Raw genomic sequence first — 20,121 nt, 5'->3', positions numbered from 1 at the left:
ATAGTCTTCCTATGTTTGGGCAGTCTGACAGCTTGCAAGGCCTGGTGTAGTCTTCCTGCTAAAACCAAAAGGGCCAGTTCCATATTCTCATAAGCCCTTGGCAGCTCAAACATAGTGATAATGACCAAGTCGGAGCTTAGGATTTTTGCTCTATTGGTCAGATTCACTTGCCCTCTTAGGTATTTCTGTACTGACTGTTCACAAATCCTCTAGAACACTGTGGTGGCAGTTAAAATAGCCAGAGTCTAATGTCCACAGTAGCAGCTGCATTGAATTCCAACAACTCAGCAGGACATGTCCAGTAGTCTCAGTACTAGATCCAATTTTCTAACCAGACCCAATGCATGTTGTGATTTTGGCTATGTTCTTGACTGCCTAGTCTCCCTTTTGTCTTACTGTTTTTTTCCCAGTCTGATTCAGCAGCTTCCTTTTTGGTTCTTTCATTTTTCTGTTAAGCTAACCAAAGGTAGTTTTACTTGTTTGAAATTAGTAATCTTTGCTTGGTTACATTAATGGTCCCAATGATAAAATGATTCTAAACCTCATTTGTAATCCTCATAAATTAAAGATATCCAATGTTTTATATAATCTAAATTAGTGTAATATAGACATTAGAAGTCTTAAAGCACACTTGAAATTTACAGAGAATTTGTAAATTAATATATCAGGTATTTAGAGAAGAGAAAGTGAACTTAATCTAAATAATTTGGAAAATTTCATAGTTTCAAATTCTTCAGAATAATACTTTAAAAAATTGCTAGTAATAAAAGTTCCTTGATTTGGGGAAGGAAAACTCATCATTCATTTCTTTCATTCTTATTCTCAGAATATATACATATGCATACAAAGAATACACTAAGTATATAGGGGTGCCTGGGTGGCTCAGTTGGTTAAGCATCCAACTCTTGATGTTAGCTCAGGTCATAATATCATGGTTCATGGGATCAAACTCTGTGTGGGGGTCTGAGCTGACAGCATGGAGCCTGCTTGGGATTCTCTCTCTCCCTCTCTCTGCCTCTCCCCAGTTCACACACTCTCTCTCAAAATAAATAAATAAACTTTGAAAATACATTAAGTATATAATCTTAATTTAAGTGGCATTATGCACATGTCATTGAGAATAAATGAAACAAACTACAAGAGAGAATATCCTGCAATATTCTCAGTCTTTTTTTCTAACCCAATTCAAGTGAGAAAACTGGCTATCCTTATTAATAACAAAGACGGACTAAATGTATGACATTTTGTTGAGGTCTATTTGATACTGTTTTGGTATGACTAATATGAATCTGTTACAATGTAGAATCACTGATATTAAAAAAAAAAAAAAACTTGAACAGACATACACAGCATTAGCTAATTATATTATCTTTACCTTAGTTCTGGCCTCCTAATCCCTGGCTTCTAATCCAGATAACATCAGCCTTAACATAGTGAATGCCCATCACTGCTTAGGGTCAGAAAGACTGTATGATTAAGTAAAGGACTGAAGAAGTCTATTTCACCCATCACTTAGTAATTTTAAAAGCTCTTTATTATTTTTTTCTTGCCGTTTGCTAAAAATGACCATATCAAAATTGCAGTGTGACATATATCTTGGCTTATGATTGGGCTAATTGAACAAAGGGAGGAAAGGAAACCTACTGGAGTGTATCAGGCATTTTAGAAGATACGTTGTTTTGTAAGGCTCTTTTCTCCATTCAAATCATTGTGACTAAAGCATTCCAAGGATGGGTAGCAACATGAACAATGAAATGGAGCCAGCTCTGAATGTTGTGTACATGTATTGATGTATTTGCTGTACTTCAATATTTTAAGTGTCAGATGTAAGGAGATTGATCTGAATGGAAGGGCTTATATAAATTACATTAGAAATCTTGCCCCTATAATATAGACTGAATTGTACCGTAACCCCTTAAAATTCGTATGTTGAAGCTCTAAACTCCAATGTGGTAGAATTTGGAGATGGGGCCTTTGGGTCACAATTAGGTTTAGATGAGGTTATAAAGTAGAATCTTCATGATGGAACTAGTTTATTTTAAGAAGAGGCACCAGTGAACTTGCTGGTTCTCTCTCATCGCTATTTGAATACAAAGCAAGAAGGTGGCCATCTGCAAGCTAAGAAGTGTACCCTCAAAGAACCCAATTATGCAGGCACCCTGATCTCCAGAACTATGAGAAATTATTTCCACTGTATAAGCCACCCAGTGTATGGAATTTTACTATAGAAGCCTTGGCAAACTAAGATACCCTACAAACGAGAATTTCTACTCTACTGTGAAACTTGTTATAATTCTTTCACTAACGAACCATTCATCATTATTTTTTCATAACACTAATGTGTTTGTTTGAAAGCATCTAAAAGGAGAAGACTTCGAGATGCTTGTTTTCAAGAACCTTAAAACTTGAAGAAATATCACATGTACTTGTGGACAGCTAGAGAGCAATTCTGAAGTTATATAAACAAGTATACAGGCTATATACACATAAATGCTAAATACAAAGTGAGGTAAGAAAAAACAAGGGCTGGGGTCAGCACAGGTTCCTGGAAGAAATTTGGCAAAATAGTTGTGCAAATCTGGGGGGGTAGTTTAATCTTTCTGGACCGCACTTAACATTTTAGTTGGTTTCCATTCCTTAGAGTCTGTGAAATTATGATTCTTAGTTTAACTACCGTAGTGGGAGGCATGCATTGACAAAAAGAAAGGGTAGGCTTTCTTAAGAGCAGGCACAAAGTTTGCTAGTTAAACATTTGTTCAACACATTTTACAAGACAGGCCTCTGAAGAGATTTGAGTAAATGGACCTGCAATTGTTTATTTGTTGGCTGACCAGACTGACTAAATGAATCAGCTCATTTGGAGTTCTTATATTTACACAATTATGTTAATATAAACAGTCACTTATTAAGTATCATACATATACCAATCATCCTACATATTTTGTCAGTGACCTTTACTGTAGCTACTATTCAGTTATAAAATGAGTATAGTTGAATCTAATCTTTATAGATGAACAAATAAGGGTCAGAAAATTTAACGTGACTAGAAGGGCAGAACTGGGATTTAAGTACAAATTTGATTCCAATGCATGTTATCTTTCCACTTTCCACTCTCTAACATTTAGTGAGAATTTACTGGGGACTTGTTCTAAAGGTTGTGCAGATATAAATTCATTTGATTCTTCAGCAACCCCATGAGATAAGTACACCTTTTATCCCTGTATAATAGATGAGGAATCTGAAGAACAGAAAGGTTAAGTAACATGTGGGTGATTACACAGCTGCAGTGATGACACTGCATCATGCAGGGTGACCTATAAAATGCTATGTAAATGCTGGTTAGATGTGTATGGTCATTACTAATTAGTATTAGATGGAGAAAATAACCCATTTTATCACATCTCAGTTATGTCTTAACTATTGGGTGAAATGAATAAAATGGTGCATAGTAAAAGGTCTGACCAAATATTAAGTAAATTGTTCGATCCACCAAGAGCCAAGGTAATTACTTGTGGAGAAATCCTAAAGATTTTCTCATCAGGCTGATGTTATCACTAATAAACATAGGCAAACATTTATTTACAATACCTCAACAGTTGGATTCAAATTTTAACTATAATCACACTATGGTAGCAGGGGGTATTTTTTGGAAATAAATTATATTTTATGTTGATATTATTGTCCTGTATGAGACTAGTCAGAGAAAATTCCTTCTCTTTCATTTTATTACATGGCACAACCAAGGAGGGTCTTGGAATGTTTTTAGATAAAAACGAAATAAGAAAAGTGGAAATTTCTATCTGGAGTGAAAAATGGTAGTATGTATCAATAGTGGAAATATGAGCTTTCTTTTGCAAAGAAGCAAAAGGAGAGCTGGTAGGCGACTCTGTCTCTATGGAACTTTATTCTCTATTTAGGCCTATAAAACAGAAAAATTACTTCCTGTCCATATCCCACATCCAGATGTCAGGGCAATGATATTTTTTGTGACTTTTATTAAAAACACCACTGTATTTTTACTTTAATGTCATGGTGGCTAAAAATTTATAGAAGTATGTGGGAACCAAGGTTCAGGCATTCTTTTCATTAACAAGTTACTAAGAAATTCCTGAAGAGATTTTCATTCAAGTTTTGCAATTCAAGTAAAGGAATATGTGATTGAAATAATATCAAAGAGAGAACAGAGGAGGAAGAAGGAAGACAAGAGTGAAGTGGGCAAAGAATTATAAATACTCCTGTAAAAATAGTAATTCAGCCAGAAAATCATGCCAATTATTGGGAGCTTAGAAGAGAGGCTTAGGTCAAAGTTGGGCAAGCCTTTTCCTTAAACAGCCAAATACAAAATAGGTTTTATGAGCCATATGGTTTTTTGCCTAACTATTCAACTCTGCCAATTCAATGAGGAAAAAGTCATAAAAACATGTAAACAAATGGATGTCACTATGTCACTAAGTTTCTAAAACTTCATTTAGAAAATCAGTCCTCAGGCTTTGTCTAAATTATAATGCTAAGATTATATCCCTGTGTACTTTCTGATAGAACTTTCCACTTTGAAGGAAATGTTCTGTATCTGTCCAATTTGGTAGCCACCAGTCACAAGTGGCTGCTGAACATTTCAGATGTGAGCATATGAGTGTGAAGAAAATTAAATTTTATTTAATTTTAATTATTTTACACTTACACAGTCATGTGACTCATTGCTTACTCCTTGGACTTCACAGCCCATTTCTGTTCTTTATTTTTTTCATCTGAGAGTAGAACTACAGAATTTCCTTCTATTGTTAAGAAAGCAAAGAAAATTTATGTTGAAGATTTTCAAAGTGCAAAATTTGAAAAGGTGGGAAAACTTTCCACTATAATTATATAAATATTAAATTTAAAAGGCAATTTAACCTGAAAAAAAGACTACTAACCTCACTTTATGGCTTATGATATATTAATATAATATAAATATACAACAAATACCTGAATTTACACATTTGAGGTTCCTTTGCCTGGAGAAATTGTGAGAGAGAATGTAAATGTGAGAAAAATACAGATAAAATATATTTAATTTGTTCCTTCTTAAGATTTTGTTCTGAATCAATAATCAAACGAGACTGATGTCATTCTATACACAAGTTTTGGAAATGTATGTGGTATTCATCATATTATGAAGCATTTTTCTAAAAGGATAACAGTGTTATTGGCTGAGAAGAACCTGAGCTTTGTAATTAAAAGTCTTGAGTTCAAGAACCAACTTCATTACTAATTAAATAATATTTCCAAAATGTTACTTCATTTCTTGAACTCACTGTTTTGCAGGTTCCTTGGTGGTAAAATTGGTATAAAAATATCACCTACTATAATAAGTTGTGGTGGGTTTTGTGGGATTTAATATTATATACCAGTTGCATTTACCATAAACTGGTACACAGGTGTCCACCTTTATTACTCTGAGGTAAAGGATAAATAAGTAGTCCACAATGTAGTCTTTCTGAAAACGTCTGCAATTAGTCATACTCACCTCTCCCACCAATGACCTAATTCTGCAATTAGCAATTTCAGCATTTGCTTCTGAAGAGGCAGTTACTGGATCAAATAAACCTTGGGTTAGGTTTTTAACATATGAATTAGAGGTAAGGGACCACACACATTCAGAGCATAGCTTTGTTCAAATAAGTACTTTTATTCCTGGCTAATTTATTCTGAGGAATCTGTACATCAGGTTACTTCACAATCAGATCTGAATACTGTGATCATAATTTCTTGCTAATTGGAAGTTATTAAATCCCACTGCAATCAAGGAATGCAGCTATCTTGTAGAAATCTTCAGAATAGCATTACTTTTCTATAGACACAAATTGTTATAACCAGCAAGTACTCTATCTGGAATATACACATATATCCTTTGTCCTTTACTGAAAATACCATGTAACGAGATGGTTTACCACCCATAGTGAAAGTGAAAGCTCTTTCCTTATAAAGAACTGAAACTTCCACAGAACATTAATAGGTATTACAAGATCAACTTGAAGTCAAACTGTAGGAAGAGCAGTCATGTCTTAACAGAATGTATGGGCAACAATGCATCTTCTCTTTTTCTTTTTGGGTTTTACAGATTTTTAATTTCTGATGCTTTCAGCCTGTTAATACCATTTACTTCTCAACAGTATAGCTTTCCTTTCTAATTCAGTTTCTCATCCCCATAAATTCAGCTTGGTCCTGGGTTTCTTCTGCCAGAGCACGGTGACCATTCAACATCAGAGTCCGCTGCCAGCTTATTTAAAATTTGTTACAAAGAAACAGATTATTCCTTTCACCTATAATGGAATGAGTTTCTTTGAGTCAGATGCTCACCCCTGCCCAATCAGCTATGACCAAGAAATAGTGTATGTGGTACAAAACTAACCATCCAGATTTTGAAAGTAAAAGGTGATCTGGGTAAGCACGAAAAATATGCACTCTACCAAAGGGCACAGAATCCTTGTTCATCACCAACTGAACAGTTTCTGGAAGATGAATGATTATACATGTCAGGCTTCTGTGAATGAATCTGGAGTGTGAGGAACTTAATATCCCATTAAAATACAATTCTAGAGATATAATTTCTGTAATAGACTCTGAATAAGAGAAAAATTAAATCTAAAAATCAGAATAACATCTTATAAATGTTTTTGGCCTCCCTAAAAGAAAGACATAAAATGAAAAATATCACACAGATGCCATACAATTCTAAGAGATATATATATATATATATATATATATATATATATATATATATATATATATATATATATTTATTTATTTGAGGCATCTTTTGTGATATAAAATATTTTATTTGAAAGATAAATATCTTAATATAAATCTAGCTAGAATAAATAGGATTCTGGGTAAGTCTGAATATAACAAATGGTTATTTCTTAAAATGCTAACTTCCCAAGCCTACAAATTATATATGGAAATAGCTATCATGCTGATCAATTTCTCATTAATCACGACCTATAAAGACATATATTTCTTCAGTTCCACAGATACATCACAGAAGACATATCTCCTTCACTAAAATGTTCTCAATAACATTAAGTTTTTGTTTTAGCTTAAATTTACATCTTGCATAGATAACTGGTGCCTGATTTACTGGGCTGGTAGTAATTTAATTGTGTAATGTCCCCAAGTGAGGTTGTATACAGTGGAATAAAAAAAGCCAACTATATAAATCATTTTTTTGAAGTTTCTGTTTTGTTTTGATGCCTACTCTCAGCAAACAATACCTTTTCATGGCAATCCAGTATGCACAAATATTTATATCTAAATATATAACTGAAACAAAAAAATTACATAATAATTACTCCAACTATATGTAGTACAATTTAATATTGTCTCTTCTCTTATGCTTATTTAAACCAAAGACACAAAAGATTATATTGATTTTATGACCCACTAATGAATTTATCAGACCCCAAATTTAAAAACACTGCACGAAATAATTCTCAATGAGTTAAGATCACAATGATGGTGGGTGGCATTAGTTCAAATATTTGTTTAAGTTTTGTGCAGTCTTTCTGGTTTTGGGCTGGTTTTAGTGCTACTCTAAAGGATTATTGATGGCATTGTGGAACAGGATAGTCCTTTGTTGTATGGAAGTCTCCTCTGTATTGTGAGATATTTACTCCTCATGACCCTTGCCCGCTAAATGCTAGAAGTACCCCTCAATTATTGAAAACCAAAACAGCTCCCACACATGTCTAATGTTTGGAGAAGAGCAGTGCTATGCTATTGACCCACTTGAGAGCTCATGAAATAAATGCGGAATATAATAGCCAGTTAGATTATTTATATATGGTACTTGTGAAAATCAACCCAGTAATATTTCAGAGTAATTATAATAAAGATTAAATCAACTAATCCATTCATTATTGTTTATTGCCAAATAATTCTCTTTAAGAGCCTATAAGACACCGTGCATCACTTTCAAAAACAGAAAATTTGGATCTCAGATCATTCACTTACAGACAAATTTCTCATCTATACTTTGAGAATAGCACCAAATTCTCACTAACAGTGTTTTTGTAAGAAGCACATGAGCAAATATATTTAGAATATCTGGCACAGTGCCTGGCATATAGTAGGTACTCAATATATTTACTTTTAAAAAATAAGATAAGAAAAAATGCACACAGGAATAAATATGTAGGATGAGAATGTACGCTGGTAGGCTGAAAAGTCCTCAGCATAGCAAGTGGTGTCAGTGTTCAAAGCATCTTCCCTTGTGCAGTAGCAGTCGTGTGAGGGAGATAAAATGAAATTAATTTTGGAAAATCACTTGCCTAAAATATGTGGAAAGGACCACCTCTATTTTCTTTGTTCATTGTTAAGGATATGGCTAGAAAAAGCATGATACTTGCCTTTTTGGCAGAAGTTTATTCAAATGATTACTAGTATCAGTAAAAGTATAATATCCCTAAATTATCATTTGGCCTCATGAAAAACAAAGAAAACAAATACCATTTTTGAAGAAATTATTTGGAACTATTTCTTTCTCTTTAAAATATATTTTATAAAAGTCAAATTCATACACATGTGATGTGAACATATGACTTAGTTGAATGCAAAAGAAAAGCCATTAGATATAAATTGTATAAAGTTAGTTATATGTCTGATTATAAACAAAAAAAATGGAATAAAGTACTTCACAGAAAAAATTATTTTTCCTAATTTCAAATTATCAAATTAAAAGTTCAGGTTTTTTAAAAACCCTCTGAAGTTTGTAGACTATTAAATCTTTTTGTATGTTAAGGAGCATACCATCTTATTTACTTATTTAGAATTTGTCTAGGAAATGTGAGTAGTAGAAAATGACAAGAAATATATATGGTCTAATATATCTCCTAACATTACTATCTAAACCACTTATTTTTCTTTGAAAAAAAAGCAAGCAAATAATAACTGCTAATTTATTCCTACAGTATGTCAAACATATTATCATTATTAAAACACTAGAAATTTTGGAATCTGCAAGACAAAATAAAGAAATATCTGTAAGTGTTCCTGGCAATGATCAAAACTTTTGCATAAATGAACTCTATCTCTGTGGATTTTCTTCACCATTTTATTTTGTATAATAAAATGTTTCCTGTCACTTCTATTTTCCAAACAGTTTTAAAATGTTCTCCACTTTTTTTTGGATATAATAAGTATATACGTTTTACACCAACAAAGAATATTTTTCTGTCTTAAAATGAATCATTTTATTTCCAGGAGATTAATGAGGCCTGTGTTCAAGGAACCTATCTATAACATTGGTGACTAGAGACTATTCATATCAAATCACTCCCAACAAGACAATTTTTATTACTCCTCTAGAAAAATTTTTTGAAATGATTTATCATTTTTAATCATATCAGTGTTCTACTGATTACAGATCATTCAATATAGCTTCAAACTATTTGCTCTTATTACGTTGTAAAAACAGGATATTTTCTCTCCCTGTAGAGAATGTCCGAGCCAGAAATTGAGAACTGTCTCACAAATCTCAACTACAAAATCAGGTTTCAGGGCTTCTAAGACAAAGAACAGATTTAAGTGGATCTTAAGGTTTTAAAAAAGTAAATAAGTACTTGCCTCTCCTTCATTCTACTGTCACACAAACATAACAACAAACATCACAACAAACTAGGTACGGAAATAAACTCTATGAATGTGATTTACATTGAGCAATTATATACACATACATATATATATATACTTACATATGTATGTGTATACATATATGTATATATATCTACACACATATATAAGCATATACATATGCATATATATATACATATATATACTTTTCTGTTTAACAAAAAACTGGAGAATGAAAAACTCATAGTTGCCTAATGTGTAATAGCAATGTACATAAGACAAGTTAGAATATCTTTAAAACGTGTCTGTTTATTGTTTCAATAGATAAAAATTAGCTGAAATATGTTTTTCATTCATTTTTTTAAACTCTTTTTTAGAATAAAAGTACAGCTGTCTTATAGAATTGGGGGGTTGTCTTAAAGCACAGCCAGGGTAGGTGGAATGGTGGCAGGAAAGACAACAAAGCAGTGGGGTAGTATAAAGGTCAGAGTACTTTGGCCAAGCAAAATGATCCCTCTTGGGGAAAGAAAGCTGATCCAGTGCTCCTGGGAAACACAATGATATACTGATATGTCCCCAGAGTACCTGGCTATCGTCATCAGAGTCATTTGGGAACCTCCAGGAGCACTTTAGCTTTAACCTTCCTATGGCATGGGCACATCTATGGAATCTCTCTTCTTATCTTTATTAAATGGGAAATATCGTGCTGAAAGTCTTAGGTCAGAACAAAATACTGTGAATCTATACTTTTGGTAGATCACAGCTAGATATAATCAAAATTCTTCATTTTTTAAAGTAAAAAAAAATGAGCAAAAGCACCAGTACCAGATATTTCACATACACTGTTGCAGCCACACATTTTATCAGTCCTTTTGTCTAACCAGAAATGTGGGGGATTGAGAGATGTACATCAGTTCCAGGGCTAGATAATTTCTGTCTTGAACAAATTCCTGGTTTTAATTGATGTATGTTAACACCAAGTGCTGAAAACAGATAATGTGTTTTCACACACATTATCTCTCACACAAGGAAGAAAGCGGAATTATACATCCTTTGAGCATCCATAAAATTTGGGTTGTTAATGGAACAGAATTGAATAATTTAAGACTGATAGGTAATTTTTCAGGAAAAAGTCCTTTTTTTTTTTTTACCCCTCACCGATACATCATAGAACGTCTTACTTTCAAGTAAATCTCCTAACGTTAAAAGAACAGAACCACTGGGCACCTGGGTGACTCAGTTAAGCGTCCAACTCTTGGTTTCAGCTCAAGTCATGATCTTACAGTTTCATGAGTTCAAGCCCTGCATCAGCCTTCACGCTCTTGTCAGGCTCCTTCAGTGCTGACAGTGTGGAGCCTGCTTGGGATTCTCAGTCTCCCTCTCTCTCTGACCCTCCCTCACTCTGTCTCTGTCTCTCTCATAATAAATAAACCTAAAAAATTTTTTTGAAAAAAAAAATCATAAAAGACTACAATGAGTTTGTGTTTCACAAAAGCATTAGGAAAATGTAGCATATAATCAGACCTCAGATGACTAGTACCAGAACAGTTTAAAATACTCTCTTCTCAAAGACTGTAAACTCCACTTTACCTTCTCATTTTGATGACCATCAATTAATACTATTTCCCAGCCCATGTTCCACAGATACCTTCAATCAACAAGAAACTTTCTTTTGTAACTTTACCTTGTGATGACCTCTACCTGTACACTCTATTACATGCAAAATTTGGAAGCTCATCCTGATTACTTTGTTGACATTTCCTATGTAATGTGTTGAATTCTGGGGATTCTATTTTTAAAATATTTCTGGAATCTGTTTTTGTCAAGCTATTTTATCACTATCTTAGTTGGTTCTAGCCCCTATCTTTCTACCTATGAACAACTCAAATAAGTCCATACTTCAAAAAACCACCTTCAGTGTAATCCAGTAGCTCCCAAAATTTACAGAGAACAAAAATCATTTAACAAGTTTGTTAAAATATTTATTCCCAAATTCTGCCTCCTACCTTACCTCTTGGATTGTGATCAAGGAAATCTGCAATTATAACTGACATATAGATGGTTCTGACACAAAAACAGACCAGATGCAAAGAAAATGAAAGGGATGTTAACTGTCAGAAAAGCCATGAGCCTGCATTGGAAAAGTGTGTGACTCCGAGAATCAAAGTAATCTGTGGGTACCCAAGCATCAATGAGCAGGAAGTAAGCTAAGAAAGCTGTATAACCTCAGTTTAGAATTGATCAAGAGGATAGCAGAGAATAAACGAGATGAACAAAAGCTCTCTCAGGAGAATCATATTCTATTTAAGGAACCTCTTTACCTCAATGGTAAGAGGCCTTCATAGTAATCTCAGAATAGCTATAAACTATTGACTTTTTTGACTTCCATCCTTCCCTTTCAAGTGGGACTATTTTTGCATGAGTGTTTTTCTGCCCCTGTTCTACTATAGTATATTGGGTATGTATAGGACAGATAACCTGTCCTCTTAGTTCTTAGGTCTCAAGGCCAAAAAGAGCCACACAGATTCCCAATGAAGTGACTGCTGCTTATCAACTAAAGATTCTGGACTTTGAGCTATATTTATTCACTGAATGTTATCTTTGGTTGTCTCCCAAGCAAATCAATTCTATTAAGTACATTTCTACCCACAGATTCTTTGAGTAACTTTTAACTCCAATTTAAGAATCACTGACATAAATAAAACATAGTTTAGAGAGCTCCCAAACCTCTTTTCAAGCCTTATCTTCCCTACTGGTACATATATGCCCTGTGCTGTAGCCAAGCTGTTTATTGGGCCTTTGGGTTTTATCAGTTGCATTTGTCTGAATTCATAGTGGCAAAGATGAATTTGATAAAAAGAAAACTAGCTTAAAGAGCAAAATTATCTAGTAGATATTTGGGTTCATATATCTCATGGAAAGCTAGAGAATGAAACTTATAATGCAGACACCAACAAGAGAACTCTAAATGGTTTGTCCATAAGAACCACCATGAATCTAATCAGCAGAAATAACTAAATCAGTACCAGAGAATCCAGGAAGATGATAAAGTTTCCTGAGCAAAGATGCATAGAAAGTCACATACATATTTAAAAGAAAAGAGTTAATTAAGGAAAGAGAGAAACTGAGAAACTAGCACTCGGTCAAGTTATAGAACAGATTTAGTGGGAGTGGGGAAATGGGAGAGAAAACAAGACAGGAAGTTTTGATTATACATGCCAAGTACAAAGTTTGAGTTGTTGGATGTGGATAGGCTGATGAGGTCTAGAGTCTGGTTATATTACTGGGTGGTCAATCCAAAGTGAAGATAAGTAAAGGTCAGGGTTATCAGAAAGGGTAAAATGAAGTGAACTTCAAGAGTTACACTGATAGAAATATCAAAGTGGAAATTGTGAAAGTGAAGTCAGCTGAAGTTGGTTGAAAAATAAACATATGAACAATCCACTTAAGTTATCCATAGAGAAAAAAAGTAAATTATGTAAGGTTCAATGATAACAGTGATGATTTCACTGTCGACTCAAAATATGTAGCATCCAAATGAAAAGAGAGGCAGGAGACTCTGGTTCAAAAGCGGTGCTGGGAAGGAAATAGCACAACACCTTCATTGATGTTTCAGATGAATGGAAGGACAACCAATTAATTTAGTCTAACCCTATTATCACACAACGGAAAAGCCTTTTTTAGAGACATGATAAAATGGGTCAGACAATAGGTATCTGGAGGAAACCCCATCATCATTAATGGGTCAATTAGTGATCAAGTACAAACTAAGTACTAAACTTTGTATTTAATTTTTTTTATTATAAAAGTAATTTATAAAAATAAAAATCAAATTAGGCAAACAAAATATGTATGTTATCCAGTCCTCTTCTTACCACCACCATCACCAAACACACACATAACCTCCCAAGAAACTTTGCAGTTAATGATTTTGTGCATTGGTTGCATTCTATGTCATATATTCAATATTCTGCTTTATTTTTTATAGCATCACCTTGTGCTTGTTTAGTTTTAACAACAGAATTACTGTCCCTTTATGTTTTATGTATACTAAATAGTATACAAGATGTGAACACATATGGAATTTACCTATGGAGAGAAAACAATGGTGCTGTGAAGATTTCAATTAATGCTTTAAAATAAAGAGTCCAAGAAATTTATGTAAAACAACAACCACCACCACCACCACCTCGGGCACCTGGGTGGCTCAGTCAGTTAAGCGTCCAACTTTGGTTCAGGTCATGATCTCACAGTTCGTGGGTCTGAGCCCTGCATTGGGCTCTGTGCTGACAAGTCAGAGCCTGGACCCTGCTTCAGATTCTGTGTCACCCTCTCTCTCTCTCTCTCTCCCCCTCCCCTGCTCACTGTCTCTCTCAGTCTTTCAAAAATAAATAAATGTCAAAAAAAAAAAACTCTACCAAATATTGACACAGGTTTCCTATGAAACATGAAAATTGTCTTTAAATTTTTAAACTGATGCACTTATATAGAATTTGAACATTAAAATATCTGTATTAACTTTGTTTTCATAAAAAATTTGAATATTTAACACTGGTAATAAAATTTGAAATTACGCATGAGAAAATTAAAGGTTGAATAATTAATTGTATATTTTCAAAAATTTTTAGCATCTAAGGCACGTTCTTGATTTTTACACTGGCTCTAATACATCCTTCAAACTGTTAAAAAAAATTAGTCTGATGCTTGTTAAACACAGTGAGAAAGACCTTATCCAAAACCATTGCTGTAACTGTCAAGTTAATCTCAACAGGGGAGAGAGTTCTAGCTCAACTGTAAATACAATAAGGACAAATGGAGTTTAACAGCTCATGAACAGATATGGTGGAGGTCATCAGTGGATAGAAATTATGAGATGACATCAAGGATAGGGGAAATTTTTGCTAAATCTTCTTAACAGACTTTATGGTGTAGGGAGATCAGGATGATCAGATATTGAGGTGGGGGGAGATTCTCTAAACTGACTTAGCATAAGTCTTCTAACAACTAGGCTAGTCAGGCTTGAAGCCATGGCCCAAGGATGAGGCCTAGTCTTTAAAAGAACTCAGAGGAGTCTGACTGAAGTTTGGTCAAGGAGAGAGGTTTTTCAGAAGTACCACATTATACAGCTGGTATCTAGTTTAAAAGCAAAGGGTTTAAACTACAAACTTCTCCACACTATAGATCTAATAACTTTAATGATCATTAATAAGCTTGGATGTTTCTTTGAGTCTAATTTGATGTTTAACAGCATTTATTTTATGGCTTTTTTACCCCTCAAGGTAGAAGTATAAAAATTCTCATATGGTATTTTGTTGTTAATAGACTACTAAATTTGTGTTTCCCATATAATCTTGTATGCTTGGTGTTTGCTGGGAAATTCATAGTAAGTTGTTCTTAACAAGTCATAAAATTTATGTTCTCCATGGCTAATTTGAAGCAAGAATGTTAAATAATGTAAGTCTTATCCAGAAACTAATTAAAATTAACACTTCAAATTATTTTTTTTTGTTGTTAAATGTACTAAATCATTTTATGGAAACGTGTTCCTACTGACTCTCAGTGATTTATTTGGTACAAACCCTGAACTAAAGCTTAATATCTACATGCAGTAAATCACTTATGAAATGACACAAAACTATTTTGAAGTGACTAATCTAATTTTCTAAGTACCACCAAAATACAAAACAAGAAAAATTATACAAATATTTCTCAGACTAAACTTCCTACATTTACATCACTTCAACAGGGATATATATCATACTTTAACTGAAAGTATTAACATAGATGAAGCAAACCAGAAACAGTTTGGTAACCCATTTTCATGATGTGGTGTGGTATGTGTTTATATAGGTTTTTATGTTAAAAGACAGTGCTTAGTCTTGAATCAATGTTAAAATATTTTGTCTTTTGCTTTTCTTATAGTCACACTTTACATTTAATTAAAATGTATTATTTTTTCAAAAATTTTTAATGTTTTATTTATTCTTGAGAGAGAGAGACAGAGCATGAGTGAGAGAGGGGCACAGTGAGAGAGGGACACAGAATCCAAAGCAGACTCCAGGCTCTGAGTTGTCAGCACAGAGCCCGATGTGGGGCTCAAACTCATGAGCTGGGAGATCATGACCTGAGCCAAAGTCAGACACTCAACCGACTGAGCAACCCAGGCACCCCTAAAATGTATTATTTTAAATTACAAGTCCCTTACATAAAAATTGAAAATCAGTAGATAATGGTATAGCACCACAAATAAATTGATAGTATTACACTTGTGAATTCATCAACACTTTTAACAATCATCTACAATTTTCAAATTAGTGATTAATTCCACTTTGTGCAAAGGCCTCTCAGAAAAGAAGAAAAGCAACTGTGTAGTTTTAATGTCATCCAACTGCTAAGATAACTCATGTTTTTTATTTTGTGTTTAACCCTATTAAGAGGCAAAATAATGTGATTTTTCTAATACACTAAGGACCTGGTAGTGAGAACGTCACTTTAAACAGATTAAATCCCTGTAATTGGTGTTCCCTATTTCTCACTTCTGTCTCCATTCCAATGGGACAAGAACAACAGATCACAGATCATCTGCATGACGTTTCACTTAACCTTTGGGAAGATGAAGAGAGTGTTGATACAGTAAGAATGAGCAGTAGAAAATTTACCAATATGAGTTTTCAGTATAATAATTAAAGCATTTATTTAGATGGGAAGTCAGATAACTTGCAGAATCTGAGGAGTTATTATACCACACAGCCACTGTAAAATTGAAAAAGGGAGCTGAACCAGTAACATTTTGGCTTTGCTCTTATTTCCTCTTCAATGTACAAAAATATGGCATCTTTAATGCTTTGTTCCTACATTCTAATTTTAAAACTAATATGAACCTGGTTCATACAGCCAGGAAAAATCATGAAAGACTTTGAAACAGGCAAAAATGACTAACTTACCCCTCCAGGGTGTCTCCACCAATTCATAGTATTGCACATTATTATTTTCCACATACTAATTCTTTCTAGTGACGATACAATTTATTTTCCTCCATTCTTACGAAAAAAGCAAAATTTGCATCTATTTATAAGTTCATTTTGGTATTCCTGACTTACCAACATACATGTAGTGATTTGAAGTCTCATATGAACGAGTTGTAGCATCTTCATGTATCCCTTATTAATTGATGAGTTAAATATTTGACACATGCATGTTCATTTTATATTTGTATGAGAGTGATGATTTTGCTTTTAAAAATATATTTTACAAGATCCAAATATAGTATTTACAGATGTAGCCAATATAAAGTCAATTTACCTTTATGAATTTTCTTGAAAATGCCAAATGGGGATACTACTTAGCATAGTACAATTTCTTAAAAGTCCACTTTCTCTCTTACACACACACACACACACAAGGAACGAGGGGAAAAAACTGCCATCACCTCCCAATTAATTCTTCATCCACTCTCCAAACTCTCCTATCTCCACCCATTAGTTCTTGGCTCACTCATCTTTCCCTCTCCTTTTAGGTTATATTCCCTTATCTGCACTTTACTATATGTTTGAACATTAAGTCTCTGCTTTCCACACTACTATACCTCACTTTTTACCAATTTTCCACCACAAAATTCCTCCACTTAATCTAGTAAACAATTCTCCTGTGTTGAAATCAGAAATGTAAAGCTGTGCCTATCCATTCATTATTATATACTTCTCTGTCATATAAATGACAAAGAAGCATTGGAAAATGCATAGAATATGAAAGTAGTTGTAGTTTATGTTATGGATGAAAAGGGCAGAGGCACTCTACGGATGGAGAACAAAGGGGCTTTTCATGGGAATTTAAAATCCAATGAGGTACATACAAGTTCTGCATTCTCAAAATCTTTTTAATCACATTAAGATTTTGGAACGACATTTATAAGAAAATGGAGTTAGTTTGGGTGAACCTCTGTATCGTTGCAAATTCTATTTTATTCTATTTAGGTTGCATATATAATAGCAGAATAAAGTAGCACTAACTTTTTCCATTTTCTGTAAATCCATGATCTTACATGCTTACTGCTTATTTAATTATACCTAAATTACTCAAGTCTCCCCAAGATTAGAAATGCATTATTTTCATAAAGTTTTTAAAGTCCCATGTGCTCTTTTGAATAGACTGTCAATTAATCCTCCTCTACAGAAAGTACATGTGGAGTCCAATCAATACTTTTATTCTGAAAATATTTCATCATGCAGACACATTTAACTGATTGTCCAGATATTTCTTCTGCTACAAACCTTCCCCATCCTCCCTCCCCATTCCCCATGGTCTATTAGGCAATGTCTAGACAAGAAGGTCATTTTGTTCAGTTAGCTCTGAATGTTTGGGATACGAAATAATAATCTTCACAGGAGGAAAGAAAGTTTAATATCTGAAGGAAAAATCTCCAGTGAAATTAAGCTAATCCTATTTGGTGGCTAGTTTCTAGCATTAACTTCCTGTACCTGACATTGCTTCTTTCTATACAAATGTCTCTACCTGTGTATGTTTTAGTGATACTCCCACAGCCAAAGGATATATATTTAATAGCTATTCATCAAGCAGAAACATAAGTCTTTCTTTAGTGTATATGCCTGTGTGTGCCCATGTGCATCTGTATATCAACGGCCGGCTGGGGTACAGGAACAAGAACAGAGCAGACTTGTGTGGCAGGAAACAGACTAGTATAAATATGCATTGCTTTGTGGTTAACATAGTTTACATGAATGAGAACAAAATAACTGCAACATTTGCTTCTAAAATCTGTGAAATCACAGGGGTCTGGGGAATACAGAATGGTACAAAGCATGCTACAATGGAGGTACTCAAAAGTTAGATTTCTATTTTCCTTACAAAACTTAAAAGGACCTTGCTCTAATAATTTAAAAGTACATCAGCTGGACTCATTATTTTCACTTGCAGTATCCTTTAAACGGGCTTTTCCTCACCACGGACACACACATACATATACATATATCTGAAAAATTCAACTACTCTAAAACAAATGTGTCATCCTCTAGGTTACCAAGGGTGTGGGTAGAAAGAATGGATGAAAACAGTCAAAGGGTACAAATTTACAATTGTAGATGAATAAATTCTGGGGATCTTATGTACAGCTTGATGACTATAGTCAGCCATACTGTATTATATATTTGAAAGATACCAAGAGAATACCAGTTTTTCAAAATTCTCATTACAAGAAAAAAAAAAAAGGTAACTGTGAGGTGATGAATGTGTCAACTAACCTCATTATGGTAATCATTTTAGAATATATATGTCAAATCATCTAAATCCAGCTGTGAAAAAAGAAAGAGTACTGCAGAGCTTTTTTCTTCTCCTCCTTGTCCTTTTCTCCTCTCCCTTTTTGTCCTTTTTGCTACTCCACCAGTCTATATTGTGCTAACACTAGTATGTTTGTTAAGGCATTATTTTGAGTTTAAGTGGCAAGTGTGTGAGGTGATAGATATGTTAATTAGCTTGATTATGGTAATCATTTCACAAAGCATATATATATATATATATATATATTAAAACATGATGTTGTACACCCTATTTACACTTTTTGTCATTTATAATACATTACACCTGGAAAAATAAAATAAAAACACACAAACAAATCTAATAATGCAGGAAGTACTTAAGAACTTGACAAGAAACAGATGTCCTGAATCTGAATCCATTCATAGCAAGATTAGCTTTGCATGCAGAGGTAAATTATCTGGTTTCTTGCAAATTTGGAATAAAACTAAATAAACTTTTGCCTTGTTCTAAACATGTATATATTTTGCAGATTATGTTTTGAAGCAAAAGTTAAAGTTACCGCATCTATAACAGATATCAACAGCATATATATATATATATATATATATATATACACATATACATATATATACACACATATATATCTGTTTACCCACATATCAATAGCAAATGATGGAAAGGTATATATGGAGTATAGATAGATATAGATATAGGTGATGGTTAATTTTATGTGTCAATTTGACTGGACTAAGGGATGTCCACAGAGCTGGTAAAACATCATTTCTGGTGTGTCTGTGCAGACATTTCTGGAAGAGATTAGCATTTGAATCAGACTGACTAAAGAAGATTAGTCCTCACCAGTGTGGGCAGGCATAATTCAACTGCTGATTGGAGGGCCCAAATACATCAGAAATGCAGAGCAAGTGGGGAGTTCGATCTTGCTCTTCTTCAACTGATATGTCCATGTTTTCATGTCCTCTGAAATGGAGCTCCTGGTTCCCAAGACTTTGGACTAGGACTGAATTAAATCACCAGGTTGCCTGGTTCTTCAGCTTACAGAAGGCAGATTATGAGACTTTTCAGCTTCCATAACTGTGTGAACCGATTCCTACAATAAATGTCTTGCTGTATCTACATTTATGTGTGTGTGTGTGTGTATATGTGTGTGTATTTATTGGTTCTGTTTCTCTGGAAAACCTTGATTAACAACAATAGATATATAAATATATAGATACTTCT

The 20,121-nt window shown here is 33.7% G+C and overlaps 2 long non-coding RNA genes across 2 annotated transcripts in view; one reads left to right on the top strand and one right to left on the bottom strand.

Annotated features, from left to right (window-relative positions):
- The window catches only part of LOC123383861, a 71,179-nt gene that overhangs the window by 44,342 nt on the left and 6,716 nt on the right, over positions 1-20,121 (bottom strand). The gene's annotated exons all lie outside the window — the stretch shown is intronic.
- On the top strand, positions 1,841-20,018 carry LOC123383862. Its single transcript, XR_006594167.1, has 2 exons — positions 1,841-2,509; positions 19,683-20,018. It is a non-coding gene; the product is annotated as an uncharacterized LOC123383862 (long non-coding RNA).

The sequence above is a fragment of the Felis catus genome, chromosome A2, assembly GCF_018350175.1.
Source record: "Felis catus isolate Fca126 chromosome A2, F.catus_Fca126_mat1.0, whole genome shotgun sequence".
NCBI lineage: Eukaryota > Metazoa > Chordata > Mammalia > Carnivora > Felidae > Felis > Felis catus.
Note: the sequence above shows the minus strand (reverse complement) of the source record. Positions and strands in the feature narration are given on the sequence as shown.